The 19,799-nt window shown below is 46.4% G+C and overlaps 1 protein-coding gene across 1 annotated transcript in view; it reads right to left on the bottom strand.

The window, feature by feature from the left end:
• Window positions 1-19,799, bottom strand: part of GPR65 (G protein-coupled receptor 65) — a 257,710-nt gene that overhangs the window by 204,842 nt on the left and 33,069 nt on the right. The window contains exon 2 of the mRNA XM_075330047.1: window positions 16,714-16,897. The gene's annotated coding sequence lies outside the window, so the exon portion shown is untranslated. The remainder of the gene's footprint in view (window positions 1-16,713; window positions 16,898-19,799) is intronic.

Below are 19,799 nucleotides of genomic sequence, written 5' to 3'. Positions count from 1 at the left end.
CCTTCATTATGACGAGTGTCCAATGCCACCTGTAAACCAGCCGCCTGCATTTACCAGGGCTGAAGGTGCGGCTCGTCATGGGCGGCTCATCATGGGCGGCTCGACATGGGCGGCTCGACATGGGCGGCTCGACATGGGCGGCTCGACATGGGCGGCTCGACATGGGCGGCTCGACATGGGCGGCTCGTCATGGGCAACTCGACATGGGCAATTCGACATGGGCAACTCGACATGGGCGGCTCGACATGGGCGGCTCGACATGGGCGGCTCGACATGGGCAACTCGACATGGGCAACTCGACATGGGCAATTCGACATGGGCAACTCGACATGGGCAACTCGACATGGGCGGCTCGTCATGGGCGGCTCGTCATGGGCCGCTCAACATGAACAGCTCATCATGGGCGGCTCCTCATGGGCAGCTCGTCATGGTCGGCTCGTCATGGGCGGCTCGTCATGGGCGGCTCGTCATGGGCGGCTCGTCATGGGCGGCTCGTCATGGGCCGCTCAACATGAACAGCTCATCATGGGCGGCTCCTCATGGGCAGCTCGTCATGGTCGGCTCGTCATGGGCGGCTCGTCATGGGCGTCTCGACCTGGGCGGGTCACTCTTCTGTGTAATGGGAGAAATGACGGCTTCACTTGTCTGTGACAATAGATTCCTGGGCAGAGACATTCATTTCCGGCTGTCAGGTCTGAACAGCCGCTTAGCACAATATAACCGGAGACTCTCATTCATTAGGTATTAGCCTATTAAGCACATCTCAATCAGATGAGGGGCGGCACCACCAGCCCATACCATCCTCAGCGCCAGATACTAACCAGCACCAGTAATATCACCATCAGAAATATGGGCTCACTTGGAAAGGTGGATTCTCTAAGCCGGAGCACGGACTGGAGGCGATGATGCAGTGGAGCTGGATAAAATGTCGATAAGGGAAGACCAGATCTGCAGGGTACGTAAAATACCAGACAGGCAAGCGGAGAAACACTGAATACAACATAGACAGATGTGTGTATGGGCAAACTGGTCTCCTGCAGCAGGAGTGCACACAGGAACAGTGGGGATGTAAGTGATGGCTGCACCAGGATAGCAGAGAGGCGTTTGTTACCACAAACCTTGGCACAGCTGCGGTAAAGAGGCAGGCGATGATAGAGATGAAGGTGTGACAACAGCAGGAATACTTGGTACCCGCTCATCTTGATCCAGCAGCACTGCAGGTGTGGATAATGCCCAGAAGTCAGACTGAGCTTGGTAGTAAATGGAGGGAGCTGATAGAAGTAGCTGAGAAGACAATTCGATACCTGGCTGGAGTCTGAGCCGAGTGGACGTGAAGCTAAAGTGACAACACACGATATTCAGTACTATACAATCGCAATACTCAGGCACCAAGCAGCGACCCGAGTCTGCTGGAAAAAGATGATGAAACCATAGAGAATACACATTTACCACTGTAACCTGGTGTGGACGAGCGCAGAGGGAGCCGGCCATAGAGAAAGGAAGCAGATCCCAGCGCCAGAGCAGGGACAGGCAAGATACTGACATCCCGACCAAATAATCCCGTCACCCCCAGATACTGACATCCCGACCAAATAATCCCATCACCCCCAGATACTGACATCCCGACCAAATTATCCCATCACCCCCAGATACTGACATCCCGACCAAATAATCCCGTCACCCCCAGATACTGACATCCCCGCCAAATAATCCCGTCACCCCCAGATACTGATATCCCGACCAAATTATCCCATCACCCCCAGATACTGACATCCCCGCCAAATAATCCCGTCACCCCCAGATACTGATATCCCGACCAAATTATCCCATCACCCCCAGATACTGACATCCCCGCCAAATAATCCCGTCACCCCCAGATACTGATATCCCGACCAAATTATCCCATCACCCCCAGATACTGACATCCCGACCAAATAATCCCATCACCCCCAGATACTGACATCCCGACCAAATAATCCCATCACCCCCAGATACTGATATCCCGGCCAATTAATCCCATCACCCCCAGATACTGATATCCCGGCCAATTAATCCCATCACCCCCAGATACTGATATCCCGACCAAATAATCCCATCACCCCCAGATACTGACATCCCGACCAAATAATCCCATCACCCCCAGATACTGATATCCTGACCAAATAATCCCATCACCCCCAGATACTGATATCCCGGCCAATTAATCCCATCACCCCCAGATACTGTCATCCTGGCCAAATAATCCCATCACCCCCAGATACTGAGATCCCGGCCAAATAATCCCATCACCCCCAGATACTGACATCCCGACCAAATAATCCCATCACCCCCAGATACTGATATCCCGGCCAATTAATCCCATCACCCCCAGATACTGATATCCCGGCCAATTAATCCCATCACCCCCAGATACTGACATCCTGGCCAAATAATCCCATCACCCCCAGATACTGAGATCCCGGCCAAATAATCCCATCACCCCCAGATACTGAGATCCCGGCCAAATAATCCCATCACCCCCAGATACTGAGATCCGGGCAAATAATCCCATCACCCCCAGACACTGACATCCCTGCCAAATAATCCCATCACCCCCAGACACTGACATCCCTGCCAAATAATCCCATCACCCCCAGATACTGACATCCCCACGGAATCCTGCGTTATCTTTTCAGAGCATGGATTGGGACGTAGTGAAGACGTATCACTGACCCAGGAATCTCCTAAGACGTTGCCATCATCCATTTAACTATTGGACACTATCACTGACTAAAGTCAAAAGAAAAGTCATTAAAACTATCATCCTTATTATTACAACTACAATATTCAAACCTATCCCCCCCGGTATAAAATAACGACTGCTCTGATGTAACCTAACCCTATAGTGGAGAATAAAGAGAGGAATACAGGAGGGCGGCGAGCTACAGAAGTGTGGACAACGCTCCCGGATAATGACTAAACCGCCATCATGAGAACGAGGGTCACCGGCTAAACTAAGGATGCAGAGGAAAGTCACATATAAAAGAGGATACATTCAACAATGCCTCTGCTATCAAGGTATGGAGCGTGTTCACCCCAAGAAGGGGAGATCGGGACAATCGTCTTTTTCGGAAGGAAGTCCAATTGATTTTCTGAATGAGATCTGGGAAAGCAGAGGCCTCGAGAGACGATTTCAAACTTTACATTTATCTAAAATGGTTCTCCTCCTTCATTGGAGTCCAGCTGTGTGCAATTACACTGATAGGACATGATTTGGAAAGGCGCACACCTGTCTATATAAGACCTCGCAGCTCACACTGCATGTCACACCAAATGAGGATCATGAGGTCAAAGGAACTGCCCAAGGAGCTCAGAGACAGAATTGTGGCAAGGCACAGATCTGGCCAAGGTTACAAAAGAATTTCTTCAATGTGGTTCTTCAATGGTTGTATTATGTGGCTGGAGCAGACGATCACATCATCCATGAGGATTATAAGGTTGAAGCCTTTGGGTCCAGAATGACCATACATTTGATATGTGGGGGATAGGTTATTGTATACAGGCACAGACAGAACAAGGCCCCTGTGTAAGATCAGTATGTGGGCTCAATATTTCATCATAATGCACTCATATTTGCTGCTTTGAAGGCGATAGTGGCCCCTGAACATTTAGGGCCTATGTGTAGTTGCACCAGGGTTGCCAACTTGACTTTTTATTTTTTTCTCAACAGTTTATCAAAAAATCACAGACAATATTTTTTACACATAACCTAAACAAACTTTCCTATGACCGGAAAGGGTCCACAAACATAAAACCTAAAATATGTAGCCCCAAAATACCAATACAAATTGTATAAAAGGGGGGATACAGAGAGAACAGGACCACAAATTGATCAAGGTGAAATACAAAAAGCTTTATTAAATATAGATAGGTGATACAGGGTGCACAGTAGTTACAGGCAAGGTGGAAAAAGCCTGCCAGAAACAACCCACAGCAATACCAGGACACACCACCAGATGGCAATAATACCTGGTGACAGGCAGCAATGTAAGTAAAGAATTATACAAAGTATGGTAGCCTGTAAAAGACCAGAGGGGGACAGTGTAAAATTAGTTAAATACAAGAGAGATCTATAGAATCTCACATAAGTCCCACAGAGGCTGAAGGGCATAAGCGGTTAAAGGAGTATTACCTTGCGTCATGTCAGAGCAGGAATGGTGGAACTGTCCAGGCGTGGGGGCGGGGCCTCGACGCGCGTTTCACCAAAGGCTTCGTTCTCTCTGTATCCCCCCTTTATACAATTTTTATTGGTATTTTGGGGCTACACATTTTAGGTTTTATATAATATTTTTTACACAGACTGGAAAACCATAAACATTATGATAAGTGATGCAAATATAGAGCCAATAATTCTGATATGAGACATCAGCCGCAGCCTCTGTAGACTGTAACATATTGATTACAACCAGATTAATCTGTATAAAAGTTTCTTCAGCTTACAAAAAATATCACGGACACATTAAAACATTTTTATGGATGGGGCAAAAAAAGAGACATAATTTTTAGGGACTGTCCTGGAATTTCTCAAAGTTTTTTTTCTAATATCTAATCTGTGTCTCCTCCCAATCAATTTCATCCCATTGCTGCTCGTGTTTCCATGTAACAAGGAGAATAGCGCTGATCCCTCTACAGTGTGACAGTCCTTCAGATATTTGTAGACCGCTATTAGGTCTCCTCTCATTCTTCTCTTTTACAAGCTAAACATTCCCAGATTCTGTAGCCATTCCTTGAAGGACATAGTTTGCAGTCTGGTCACCATCATGGGCGCTCTTCTCTGAACTTGCTCCAGTTTGTTGATGTCTTTTTTATAATGTGGTGACCAGAACTGGACACAATATTCCAGATGAGGTCTGACCAAAGAGGATTAGAGGGGGATAATGACTTCACGTGACTCTGTGCTCCTCTTACATCCCAGACCTGTGTTTGCCATTTTTTCTGCTGCATCACCCTGGTGACTCCTGTGCAGTCTGTGATCTATTATTATACCCAAGTTGTGTTCACACATGCTGTTGCTTAGTTCTATTCCTCCCTTTCTGTAGATGTTATTTTTGTTTTTTCTTGTCCAGATGTAGAATTCTGCATTTCTCACGGTTATAAATCATTCTGTTAGTCGCTGCCCATTGTTCCAGCTGATCTTGATGCCAGGTGTGACTGCAGAGGCGTGAGGAGACATTGCTGGGAACTGCTGGAAACCACTGTGGCAGAGGGCACTGTAATGTTAGGTAGCCTGTGCCTGCTGCATTACAGTTGTATACACACGATTTGCTGTTCCTATATTTCCCTGCATTTGCCACCATTTAACCCCCCAGGTTTATAAAGCTGTTGTTGTGATCTCATCTCATCTCTTTTGAGAGTGTACGGAGCATGGCGCGTGGACAGGAGTTTTGTCAAGTTGAACCCTGGCATTAGAGGAAGACCCTCCTGCAATGTATAAAGGTCCCAGCAAGATTCAGGTGGAGGCAATGTGCCCAAGTGAGGAGAGAACCACCAGACACCCTGTCCACAGCATCGGCTTAAAGGGGTGTTCCATATTCGTGACTCTTTCCACTGTATCCTTAGTTTAGCCAGTGGACCGCACCATTGTTCTTCAGGGAGCGTTGTCCACACTTCTGTAGCTCGCCGCCGTCCAGTATTCTCCTTATTCTCCCTATAGGGTTTGGTTACATCAGAGAGCAGGCATTATTACCAGTGGATGACAGATGACAATAAAGACCATAGTTATATTTCTTTCTCATCACTAATATTGGTGCATGGATAAGAAGCTGCACAGACCACAATGTCATTTCAGGAAGGACCGAGGTGAAGTCTTCATATCACAAGGCAATGAAACTGTTGTACCCGGCTATAGCACATCACATCTAGGTGACCACACTACCCCCATCACCCTGCCTGTCCTCGCAGGGGTTGTTCTCATTATGATCCTGTATTATGGGATGTCCTGTGTTATCTCTATTTCTCTATGAGATATTAGAAAAAAAGACCTTGATCTGGAGACTACTGTGAAATGCAAAAACCATACTGGCAGCTGGAATATACATTGTGGAGGTTATTGGGAAATACTGGGGTCAATGTGGGTGTATGGTGGAGTAGTGGAGAAGATGGGAGTGTTTGGAAAGGTCAGTACTGCGGTGTATGGGGGGGAAGAGGTGGAAACGTGTACGGGGGAGTAAATGCGAGTATTTAGATGAATAGAAGTGGTGTATAGTATAGTATGAGTATTGGCTTAGATGGGAGTACTGGGGCGTATGGGAGATGTAGGTTACAATTGTAGAGATTATTGTGGTACATGAATATGTATGGGAATGTAGGATGGAGTAGATGTGAATATTGGGGTATATAGAGAATCATATATAACTACAGGGGTGTATGATGGAGTGGTGGAGAAGATGGGAGTGTTTGGAGAGGTCAGTACTGCATTGTATGAGGATGAATGGGAGTATATGAGAGTATTTCGGTGTATGGGGGTGTACGGTAGAGAATGAGTATGACGACATGGACTCTGTCTGTGCCTAGCATGGGTTAAGTTTCTTGAAATTCAGCCAGACATGATGATAGTTTGTTTATAGATGGGGGATAAGCCCCTCATTGTTTCTACAAGACTCTTAGGAGTGTTTAAAGTTCTTGTAGATTCATGTAATTGCCTTGGCCAGTGAAGGTCAGATGCCCTGACAAATCAATTATGCGAACCTCCCATTGTATTACTATGTGATGTAACTTAGCTGTCCCTCCCTCGTCTCTGCCAGAGACCATTACTACTAGGGATATTTTGTATACGGCTTGAAATCTAGCCAATAAGAGCCCAGTCTTATCCACTAATCGTGAAGACCCCAATGGTCTGAATGGAGAGTTCAGGGGTATAAGAAGGAGGACTGTCCATTGCCGGGTAGACTCTTGCTACATGATACCAATCTAGGACCGGGGTGCTGCTGAATTGGAGTAAGTAGCCCTGGAACATCTGAGGCATGGACATTCTAATCCCTGGTGAGCAGCGGAAGGGTGAGACTCTGTTGCTTGTTACATTTGTGTGTTTTGCTGGTTATGTGCCATATGCTGTTAATTGTTTGGGGATCAAAAAAAACCCTTAATATTGTGATTCCCTCACCCTGTGTTGTCTGAGTAGTGTTCTGCCCACGGTTAAGGAGGCCGGCGTTCAGTTGGGATGAGCCCTGGGCCACGCTGTCTTTCTAAAGGCGGCCAGATCAGCGGACGAGAGCACCCACTGACCCCCGTGTCTGCACAGGAGAGCACCCACTGACCCCCGTGTCTCCACAGGAGAGCACCCACTGACCCCAGTGTCTCCACAGGAGAGCACCCACTGACCCCCGTGTCTCCACAGGAGAGCACCCACTGACCCCCGTGTCTGCACAGGAGAGCACCCACTGACCCCCGTGTCTCCACAGGAGAGCACCCACTGACCCCCGTGTCTCCACAGGAGAGCACCCACTGACCCCCGTGTCTCCACAGGAGAGCACCCACTGACCCCCGTGTCTCCACAGGAGAGCACCCACTGACCCCCGTGTCTCCACAGGAGAGCACCCACTGACCCCCGTGTCTCCACAGGAGAGCACCCACTGACCCCCGTGTCTCCACAGGAGAGCACCCACTGACCCCCGTGTCTCCACAGGAGAGCACCCACTGACCCCCGTGTCTCCACAGGAGAGCACCCACTGACCCCGTGTCTCCACAGGAGAGCACCCACTGACCCCCGTGTCTCCACAGGAGAGCACCCACTGACCCCCGTGTCTCCACAGGAGAGCACCCACTGACCCCCGTGTCTCCACAGGAGAGCACCCACTGACCCCCGTGTCTCCACAAGAGAGCACCCACTGACCCCCGTGTCTCCACAAGAGAGCACCCACTGACCCCCGTGTCTCCACAGGAGAGCACCCACTGACCCCTGTGTCTCCACAGGAGAGCACCCACTGACCCTCGTGTCTCCACAGGAGAGCACCCACTGACCCCCGTGTCTCTACAATGAGTATTGGCTTAGAGGGGTCTATGATGGAGTAGGGGAAGAATTGGAGTGTTCGGAGATGTTCTGTGTTATAGGAGGGAAGTACTGACATTTAGGTGTATGTGGGGTGCATTATATTGTGTATGGGTATATGAGGTTCCCGGGGTGTAGTGGAGATGTAGGGTAGAATGTTGGGGGTCATGCAGGGTAATATATGTGACCATTGATGGGGTCATTGCGGCTTTCATCCTCTCGGACTCTCTTCTGTTCCTTGCCCTCAGTTATCAGCCGTCGGCAGGCGCTCGCTTCTGTCCGGCAGAATCCTCCGATGTCTCGCATTGTCTGCTGCCTTCACAGACAAATCTCGCACCGAATCCTCAGTGAGAGGCGCTTTGTGTCCTGCGCTGGGACTTCTTTTATGATGAACTCATTGAGGTGGATTTGGCTGCAGTGAGCAGATCCTTCATATCTTGGAGATGTCACAGTGAGGACAGCACGGAGATGGGGAAATGTGGACAAAGCCATTATTTCCCCTGCACAGACTCCTGCGCTCCGTACAGCGACTGCACAGGAAACTTACCAGACAATTACTGCAAGTTTAATGTCTGGAAATAGCACAGATGAAGCCAGAAATGACCGGGCTGGGCCCACGGAGGATGGCGCACAATGACCGGGCTGGGCCCACAGAGGACCCGCAGCAGCTGCTGCACAAGATAGAAGACGGAACGTTGTAAGAGTTACGGCAGATCTGTCGCCAGGGAAGGATCTCAGTATATAAAGCGCTCAGTACGTGAAGGAGTAAAGCTAAGCCGGACACAGAACATTGCCTTATGTAAATGAAGATTAATCACTGTATACATGAAAACTTCTGCAAAGTCATAATAGGTTTTGTATCAAATTCTTCACCATTTTGCATAGAGATCTGTGCTTGCTGGCAGTGAATGTGAGCACTGCGGGTCCCTTGGAGGCAGTAATGCTGTACATAGCTGGTCCTGCTCTCTGCAGATACATTATATCCCCAGCAGACAATGCTCTGTGAGCTAAACATCCACAGCAGTGCACAACGCTCTCTGGCTACAATGTGTCAGTCTGGAGTCCCGGCTGCTGAAAACCTAAAGTGAATGCCCCATTGCTGCTACTCACCCTGTGCACCTCTGCCCATTGTACTGGCCACAGCGATGACCTCCTCTTCTGTATTCAGGACTTTGCTATAAGACCAGGCGTTCAATAATGAGAAGAGACGTCGGAGGCATCACCAGGACCTAAGCAGCTGTAAGTGATACTAATGGCCGGAGCACCGTCCTCACGCAGACCCCACACTATGAAGACTGACTGTGTGCTCACTCGGATCAGTATCCATTTGACCTGTTAATTGATGAAGTGGAGGCGTCCTTTAATGAGGCCTTGTTAACCTAGATACATTAGAGGTCAGCGGATGACTGTGGAGTAGGAACAAGTCATCTCCTTCCAATGAGTCACAGCAGCACTGGGACCAGTCCCAATAAGAGACTGGCGGTGTAATGTCACCTGTCCACGATGACCCAGAGCAATCACCGGCCAGCGGTGCTGAAGCAATATTCATGTGCAGCCATTATTCTCATGTTACATTGTGGTAGAAGTGACACACGTTGTAACAACTCATCTTCCATAGTCAGGAAATTAAAGGGAACCTGTCAAGTCCAATATGCACCGAGAACCACGAGGGAGCTATTCCCTGCATGAGGCTGCACTCACTGAATGTATTGGGGGACACTCACTTGGCTGACACAGGAACACTTCCATTTAAAAGTCCATTGGTTTATTCAAAGCCGCATAAACCACAATTGCAACTTAAACACAAAAGCCTCTTCTGGCTTAAAGGAACATACACGGCATTAGAGTCCATTTAACTGATGTGTCACACACATTGATTTGGATACAGTCCTTCACATTAATTGGAGAGAAGCTCTGCGTCACCGATATATAGGTGCTCAGGGGAAAAAAAAAAATCAGACAAATATAGAGAATACCCCGACACACTATTACTCCCAACAAAAAGGAAAATCATGCGACTGTTCATATGCAAATTTCTTTTTATTGATCAAATTGTGCTGTAAAATATGTAATATGATTCGTCCAAATAAGTTGACGTTTCGCTGTAGGCCTTCGTCAGACGGGACTTTATCACTGTTGGTATGACAGTATGAAACCACATCAAGGCGTGAGCCAAAGAATAAATGGCGGAGGACAATACGTCAATTGTGACATGCACTGTTATAAAGTTTATATGATTATGCTGGTAGTGAATGTTAAACGAGAACTATTATGCAGATGTTGGAAATGCATGTGTCACATGCTATGTCAATGAAGATATCACCTCAGAGGGTTAATAGCAGGTTTCTGCTTCTGATCCTCCACTCATAGACCGCACGTCCAGCACCAGTGTGGTAACGGCCTCTGGCGTTTCCGGTCCTGCCGGTGATATTACACATAATCAGCCTGAATATAGAGCTCACTTAGCTTTCATACCGCATACTGGTCTGCACCCCAGCAATCTCCAGTCATGCCCCCTGCCACTGACCTGCAAAACATGGATCCCTCAGCAGTCCGGCATTGATATGTGAGGCATGTGAAGGTGATCTTTTGTACAATTAACACTAGGTCCTGAAACCTGCTATTAACCCTCTGAGGTGATATCTTCATTGACATAGCATGTGACACATGCATTTCCAACATCTGCATAATAGTTCTCGTTTAACATTCACTACCAGCATAATCATATAAACTTTATAACAGTGCATGTCACAATTGACGTATTGTCCTCCGCCATTTATTCTTTGGCTCACGCCTTGATGTGGTTTCATACTGTCATACCAACAGTGATAAAGTCCAGTCTGACGAAGGCCTACAGCGAAACGTCGACTTATTTGGACGAATCATATTACATATTTTACAGCACAATTTGATCAATAAAAAGAAATTTGCATATGAACAGTCGCATGATTTTCCTTTTTGTTGGGAGTAATAGTGTGCCGGGGTATTCTCTACATTTGTCCTTCACATTAGCGCATTAGTAACTGACCCGGCCAGTATACACACACGGCTATTAAGGCTGTTACCTTCTGAAAAGGTTTCCATCAGCCTTTCAGGAGCTTGAGCAGGGCTCCCACGGATTCCTAGGAAGGCTGCCTCTCTGGGATCACCAACTGGGAACTGTGCCTTGCTCTCAGCCATGGACGCCGGTCAGTCCAGATCCCCAGGAGGACTCCAGCTCCCTAAGTGCAGAGCGACCACAGGTTCCATACACCTGGCCTCCTAGCCAGTGACTTCAAGGGAAACTGCAGCCGGCTCCAATCCACATGGACTCCTTCCAGGGGTGCCCCAAGAAGTGACCTGCTTCCAAGCCCCAGAGACCATGACCAAACAAACAGTCTCTTAAATCAGACCGGACACACCCACAGGTGGAGGTATGTGATTATCCAGACCTGTACAGCACACTATTCTTAAAGGGAACCTGACCCATAAATACAATACCAGGACTTGTGGAACTACAGGTCCCATAGTAACATTTTCAGGTTCATTTTGCAGGGGACCTTCTCCACTGTGACACAAGTGACCATTTACAACATCGGTGGTTGCTACCTCTCACCTGCCTAACTGTCCCTGCATCTAGCAGCATACATAAAGGGATATTTAGAAAAAGTATTTCTAAAGATCTTTTATCGTATGCTAATGAGCTCGGGGACTAGTCCCAAGGGCGTTGCTTCCCTTGCTAGTCGGCCCCATTAGCATGTTAGCATGCCCCTGGCATGAGCCTTTTCTTTTATTTTTTCAAATACTCTTTTCTTTCACACAAAATAAACAAAAAAATCCCTTTTTTTCCAATTTTTATTATAAATGTTTGTCTTTTCCTGAGATAAGTGAAGAATGAGTAATAATGTGGAAATTTTATATTTAAATCTTTTTTCTCTTCTCCTTCATATGTCTGTTGTCTCCACGTGCTGATGAGTCATTACCCTGCAATCCTGAGGGGCGGATGACGTCATAGCTGTCAACGTGGCAGTATGGATAATTTATAAGACACCAGCTTGTGAATGTCTGCATGATTTCTTTTTTTCCCTGAAGAAGGAGACGGTCTTTGTCTCTGAAACGCGTAGGAATGCTGTAAACAAATAAAAAAGAGATTTTTATATCATTTCTGCCTCAGTGGTTTTTAAGCGCGGCAGATACCCGTTTTCCTCCTATATATATATATATTTTTCTCACGTCCACGTATGGTGAGATCACACAGGTCCACGTATGGTGAGATCACACAGGTCCACGTACGGTGAGATCACACAGGTCCACGTACGGTGAGATCACACAGGTCCATGTATGGTGAGATCACACAGGTCCATGTATGGTGACATCACACAGGTCCATGTATGGTGACATCACACAGGTCCATGTATGGTGAGATCACACAGGTCCACGTACGGTGAGATCACACAGGTCCACGTACGGTGAGATCACACAGGTCCATGTACGGTGAGATCACACAGGTCCATGTATGGTGAGATCACACAGGTCCATGTATGGTGAGATCACACAGGTCCATGTACGGTGAGATCACACAGGTCCATGTACGGTGAGATCACACAGGTCCACGTACGGTGAGATCACACAGGTCCACGTACGGTGAGATCACACAGGTCCACGTACGGTGAGATCACACAGGTCCACGTACGGTGAGATCACACAGGTCCACGTATGGTGAGATCACACAGGTGCACGTACGGTGAGATCACACAGGTCCATGTATGGTGAGATCACGCAGGTCCACGTACGGTGAGATCACACAGGTCCACGTATGGTGAGATCACACAGGTGCATGTACGGTGAGATCACACAGGTCCACTTACGGTGAGATCATGTATGGTGAGATCACGTACGGTGAGATCTGGTGGATAACGCTCTTCGGTGTCTGTCCCGGCCTCTTTGCTGTATACCGTCCTCCATCTTGCCGCGCTGTACGAGACGTCTCTTTAGTTGATGCCAATAAACATTTTACACTTTTCTTTTGCATTTTAAATAATGATGTAAATTTCTGCCAAGTCCTATTTCATTCCCATTTTCATGGCCATTATAAAGCCGCTGAGGAAGCAGTACACGGCGTTTACATTACACTTAACACAATGCGCAATAAAAAGACAATTCTGGATCCAAGCTGTCGCCGTATCAGTGCTAAATGACATTGTGTAAATTATAAATGACTCCGGGACGACAGATGCAGAAAGGCAGATACAAGAACGATCCCGCAGACATGACACGAGGCGCAGCCCGGACCCAGGCCCCAAATATACCCAGGACACATCCCATCTGCATTACAGACAATTATCACATACGCCGCAGATTCTGAGTCCAGATAGAGCAATACATGAAAGGACGAAGGACTGGAGGAAGCGCTGGCACGCGGAAAGGTGGGACATTATATACAGAGCGCAGCACAGTGCACACCCCGCTGCTATCACATTGTGAGAACAGAGACAGCCAGTCATCTGAAAAGAAACTCAGCCACAGTAAAGAAGACACAAATATTCCCCATCATTTCTAAAGGGCTTGTCCCCTGCTCTGATCACCTCTTCCCAATCCTTGTGTGTCCGCCATTACAAGAACACTTATACTTCCCTCTGGTGCAGTGGACACCGTCTCTCCAAGGATCATGTAACGTCACGTCATCCCGGCGCCTGCTCTCCCCACCGTCAGACACATCACTACATCTGGAGGAAGAGACAACCAAAAACAGGAGGAGATGAGTAAAGATGCTTCAAACAATATGTATTTTTCATGCGTATTTATTAATAAATTTCCTATATCAGAAACATGATGAAAAAATACATATGCAATTATATACAAAATGTAGACAAGATAAGGCTAAGAGGAGAGATCTTAAAAAGGTACATGCATAACCTGCAAGAACTCCTGCAGAGAGTCCTAAAAATCCAAATATCATATCACACAGTTCCAAATATGCACAAAAATATGCACCATGTGTCAACTGTTGACGTGGATGCCCAGCAGTTGCACAATGAATGGTTATACTCAAGATCTACTTATGCCTGCTATATGGAGCCACAAGGCTTGTCTTAATCCAGAGAGCCAAAATTTATTTGATTAATGTAGGAATATCAGACAGCCACAAGTCATTGTGCCCTGGTATCTGAGATCCTGCTGAGGTTAATCGATACATAAATTGATAGTCATTTAATATACGGTCTTTTCCTTATACTGGCACGATCAAGCAGACCCCGGGCATAGTCATTTGTTGTGTGAATTTTGGGGTATTTGTACACAATTGTGGCTGTCTGATATTCCTACATTAATCAAATAAATTTTGGCTCTCTATTTGGAACTGTGTGATATGATATTTGGATTTTTAGGACTCTCTGCAGGAGTTCTTGCAGGTTATGCATGTACCTTTTTAAGATCTCTCCTCTTAGCCTTATCTTGTCTACATTTTGTATATAATTGCATATGTATTTTTTCATCATGTTTCTGATATAGGAAATTTATTAATAAATACGCATGAAAAATACATATTGTTTGAAGCATCTTTACTCATCTCCTCCTGTTTTTGATTCATATTCTGAGTAGCTCAGTTCCACAATGCGGCGTCCCAATTGAGGGACTCATGCATTGTGGATGAAATATACTGTTGGAATATATGTATCTAATCTGGAGGAAGAGGCAGAGGCAGCGCTGACTGCCACCTGATGTAAGAGATTATCCAAAGACGAGGACAGTGAAGCGATCCGGGTAGAGACAGAGTCCAACAACACTGGAACAACACCGGAGGGAAGCACAAGGGTTAATTTAAATGGAGGACACATAAGGATTGAGAACAGGTTATCCAAGTAGTGGACAAGCCCTTTAACGGGAACCTGTCAGGTGCAATCTACACCCAGAGCCAGGAGCAGTTCTGTGCATATTGCTGATCCCTGCATCTAACAGCATAGATAAAGAGATCTTTATATAAAGTATGTGTAAAGATCCTCTGTGATCACGTCCCGGCACCTCCAGTCATGCGCACTAGACCTCTCTGAAGCCGGCTACCGGAAGTGCCGGGACTTCTGATCATGTGCCCTGACCCTAAACCTGGTATCCGAAGCGGTGACAACGGACACAAGTACGCACGTCACTGCTGATGACGCCGGCCAATGGGCATTGAATAGCATGTTAGGACGCCACTGTGGGTGCGCTAACAGGCTAAGAGGGTGGACTAGTCGGGGAACTAATGCCCTTTCATGACTAGTCCCTGCGCTGATTAGCATATCACAGAGGATCTTTAGAAATACTTTTTGTAAAGATCTCTTTATCTATGCTACTAGATACAGGGACGGTTAGGCAGGGATTAGCAATATACACCCAGAACTGCTCGTGGTCCCGGGTGTATTTTGCACCGGAAAGGTCCCTTTAAAACCTTTTTATGGTTTATATTCACTCTGCAAACCAAGTTCACAATAATCTGGGAGTGAAACACATCAGAAGCACAAATCTTTCTCCTGTTCTGTAAGTATTTGCAACAGTGTATCATTGCAGGTAACTACAGCATACAAGTATTCAGGAGCTTTCACAGCATTATTTAAACCGTACTCAATTACATTATCCACTATTCTAAAGGGAGCGAATTACTGTGTACACACATTACATTGCTGATCCTGAGTTCCCTCCTGTATTATACTCCAGAGCTGCACTCACTATTCTGCTGGTGCAGTCACTGTGTACATACATTACTGATCCTGAGTTACCTCCTGTATTATACTCCAGAGCTGCACTCACTATTCTGCTGGTGCAGTCACTGTATACATACATTACATTGCTGATCCTGAGTTCCCTCCTGTATTATAGAGCTGCACTCACTATTCTGCTGGTGCACTCACTGTGTACATACATTACTGATCCGGAGTTACCTCCTGTATTATACTCCAGAGCTACACTCACTATTCTGCGGGTGCAGTCACTGTGTACATACATTACTGATCCTGAGGTACCTCCTGTATTATTCTCCAGAGCTGCAGTCACTATTCTGCGGGTGCAGTCACTGTGTACATACATTACTGATCCTGAGTTACCTCCTGTATTATACTCCAGAGCTGCACTCACTATTCTGCTGGTGCAGTCACTGTGTACATACATTACATTACTGATCCTGAGTTACCTCCTGTATTATACTCCAGAGCTGCACTCACTATTCTGCTGGTGCAGTCACTGTGTACATACATTACATTACTGATCCTGAGTTACCTCCTGTATTATACTCCAGAGCTGCACTCACTATTCTGCTGGTGCAGTCACTGTGTACATACATTACTGATCCTGAGTTACCTCCTGTATTATACTCCAGAGCTGCACTCACTATTCTGCTGGTGCAGTCACTGTGTACATACATTACATTACTGATCCTGAGTTACCTCCTGTATTATACTCCAGAGCTGCACTCACTATTCTGCTGGTGCAGTCACTGTGTACATACATTACTGATCCTGAGTTACCTCCTGTATTATTCTCCAGAGCTGCACTCACTATTCTGCTGGTGCAGTCACTGTGTACATACATTACTGATCCTGACTTACCTCCTGTATTATAACAAATGCTGTGAGAAACATCTGGGTGCACCACTGCCAGGTTGGGTGCAATTGAAGGTGCATGTAGGAGATTTACCACCCCCCGTTTCCCCTCTTCCTCCGTCTCACCGGCCATACCTGGGGCTGAAGTTCTCATGGACATATTGGCGGCTCTGGAACCTGTGAATCTTCTGCCGTATTTGACCTGAGAAGATTTTCCCTTGACTTTGCTGCAGGAGATGGAGAGGCAATTCATTCAATTTTTTCACTTTGAGCAGAGAGAAGCATTTTCTGAGCGATATCATCATCTCCTATTGAGGCCCTAAGGGAAAAAAAAAACAAAAAAGAAACAGAAAATGAGTGAGATTTGCCAAAGGGAAATTTCCTGGGCCAAGCGAAACCTGCAAATATGTAGACTGGTACGTGATACAGGAATATACAGTGGATATAAAAAGTCTACACACCCCTATTACAATGCCAGGTAAGGAAAAAACCTACAACCAACCAAGAATAATGATTTCAGAACTTTTTTTTATCTCTAATATTACTTATAAACTGCACTAAATCATCTGAGAAAAACAGATCATTTTGGAGAAGGAAATAAAAGTAACACAACTACAGTTATCTGGTGTCATAAGTGTGAACACCCTCTTATAATTAGGGATGTGGTTGTATCGAATCTGCCAAATCACATTTCCCCCCATGTTACATAATAATCATTGCATTCCTGCCATCATTTACACAAACTCTGATTAACCCCAGAGCTGCACTCACTATTCTGCTGGTGCACTCACTGTGTACATACATTACATTGCTGATCCTGAGTTTCCTCCTGTATTATATTCCAGAGCTGCACTCACTATTCTGCTGGTGCAGTCACTGTGTACATACATTACTGATCCTGAGTTACCTCCTGTATTATACTCCAGAGCTGCACTCACTATTCTGCTGGTGCAGTCACTGTGTACATACATTACATTACTGATCCTGAGTTACCTCCTGTATAATACTCCAGAGCTGCACTCACTATTCTGCTGGTGCAGTCACTCTGTACACACATTACATTACTGATCCTGAGTTACCTCCTGTATAATACTCCAGAGCTGCACTCACTATTCTGCTGGTGCAGTCACTGTGTACATACATTACATTACTGATCCTGAGTTACCTCCTGTATTATTCTCCAGAGCTGCACTCACTATTCTGCTGGTGCACTCGCTGTGTACATACATTACATTACTGATCCTGAGTTACCTCCTGTATAATACTCCAGAGCTGCACTCACTATTCTGCTGGTGCAGTCACTGTATACATACATTACATTACTGATCCTGAGTTACCTCCGGTATTATACTCCAGAGCTGCACTCACTATTCTGCTGGTGCAGTCACTGTGTACATACATTACTGATTCTGCGTTACCTCCTGTATAATACTCCAGAGCTGCACTCACTATTCTGCCGGCGCAGTCACTTTGTACATACTGTACATTACTTATCCTGTACTGATTCTGAGTTATATTCTGAATTATACTCCAGAGCTGCACTCCCTATTGTTTGACAGTTAATGAAAACATTCAATGGGTGCAAATTTAGACAAGTCAAATATGTTGAAGACGTGTTCCTAGCATTGCGTTTTTGTTGTGTGTAACGCTCCCCTATGGGGTGAAATGATTGTGAGGCTTCCTTCTCGGCAGCATGTTGTTCAGGAGATGTGTTACCAGGAACAATTGCATTTTCTGTGCACAGTGATCACATTAATGATTGTTCTCCACACAGTGTATTTGGGGCTTCCTAGATAAAGCACTGAGTGTTTGCTGGCCGTCTTGATGTAGCATATTGGTGGTCCTGTAAACGGCCGCGGTCGGACAGTGTAAATGGGTCTGACATTTCTCAGCATCTAAGTGAAGCTCCTATAGTTTCAGGTAGTGTATGTACATTATCTGCTGAATACATTAGATAAAGTCCCATATTACGTTATATTTAGCTACATTATACATACATTACATGGTGTACATTAGGCTGCATCTTCTGCATCAGGTTATGCTGCATATATTAGATTACATTTGCTACATTAGATTACATTTGGATACATTAGGTTAGATTGGATACATTAGTTTTCATGGTATAGAAGGGGGCATGTGGAGTATTTGCATTGACGTACTTTGTATTTTGTAAATTTGTCTTTCCCGTTTCCTGGAGCAATGATCACTTTGTTGCCACTTGGTGATAGCAGTGGATCTCTGGGGATCCCAGAAGCAGGACCTGCACATTCCCCACTGTGAAGATGTAATTTACCCTCTCACTGTATATGCTGTACAGATTCCTATTTCAAGCTGGGTTCTTTGTCTTATTTGAACTACGTCTGTGTACATTTCTATTGTTGTAGGTAATCACCCCCTAAAATGCAAGGTTATATCCTCTTGAGGCACTTCCATCCCTGGGAGTAGGGGGAGGTGGGCCTAGAGTCCAACTAGGGTAAACTCTGCTTACCTGGGAGATTCAGGCAGAGTGAGCTGAAACTTGAAGGGAGCAGGAGCTCCAGCCTGTGTGGCTGTGGACACGGACGGAGCTAGGCCTGTGTGGCGGCCCGTGGGATTGTGTGGAACTCTTTGGACTACTGTAAGGACGATTGCTTTGTAATCCGGTCCGAGGATTGTCGGGAAGGGCCCCCGAATCTGTTTTACGTGGACTTATCGTGTGCTGTTCCAGTGTTCTTGTGAATAAACCTGTTGGATCGTTCCTCGGCCTGTTGTCTCTCCTTGCTCTGCTGTACACCCCGTCACAAACTGGTGGCAGCGGCGGGATCAGAGCAGAAGAAATGGAGGACAACAGCCAATCGACGTCTGAAACCAGAACCTCAGGATACAGGAACTGGACTGTGGCGAGTCTACAAACAAAGGCCCGTGAATTAGGTGTCGGCTACAAAGGACTCTCTAAGGAGCAACTAATTGAGGCATTGGAACACGCTTGCCTGCAAGATGGCACCGAGGAACAATTCCCACAGCAAGGGGAGCAAAGACGGGAGCCGGAGGTGAATACCCAAAAAAGTCAATGGGTTGTGTGGTACAAGGAAAAGATGGCACTGCTTGGAGATGAGGCCACCATAGAAGATAAGAGGGAGGCCATGCGTGGAGCTGAAGAGAAGGAGCGCAGGATGGAGGAGATGGTATTGCTGGATAAGCAGCTCGCTGTGGAAGCCGCGAGAGGTTCCAGACAGACTGTA

The sequence above is a fragment of the Anomaloglossus baeobatrachus genome, chromosome 12 (assembly GCF_048569485.1).
Source record: "Anomaloglossus baeobatrachus isolate aAnoBae1 chromosome 12, aAnoBae1.hap1, whole genome shotgun sequence".
Taxonomy (NCBI): domain Eukaryota; kingdom Metazoa; phylum Chordata; class Amphibia; order Anura; family Aromobatidae; genus Anomaloglossus; species Anomaloglossus baeobatrachus.
This window is presented reverse-complemented; position numbering and strand designations above follow the sequence as displayed.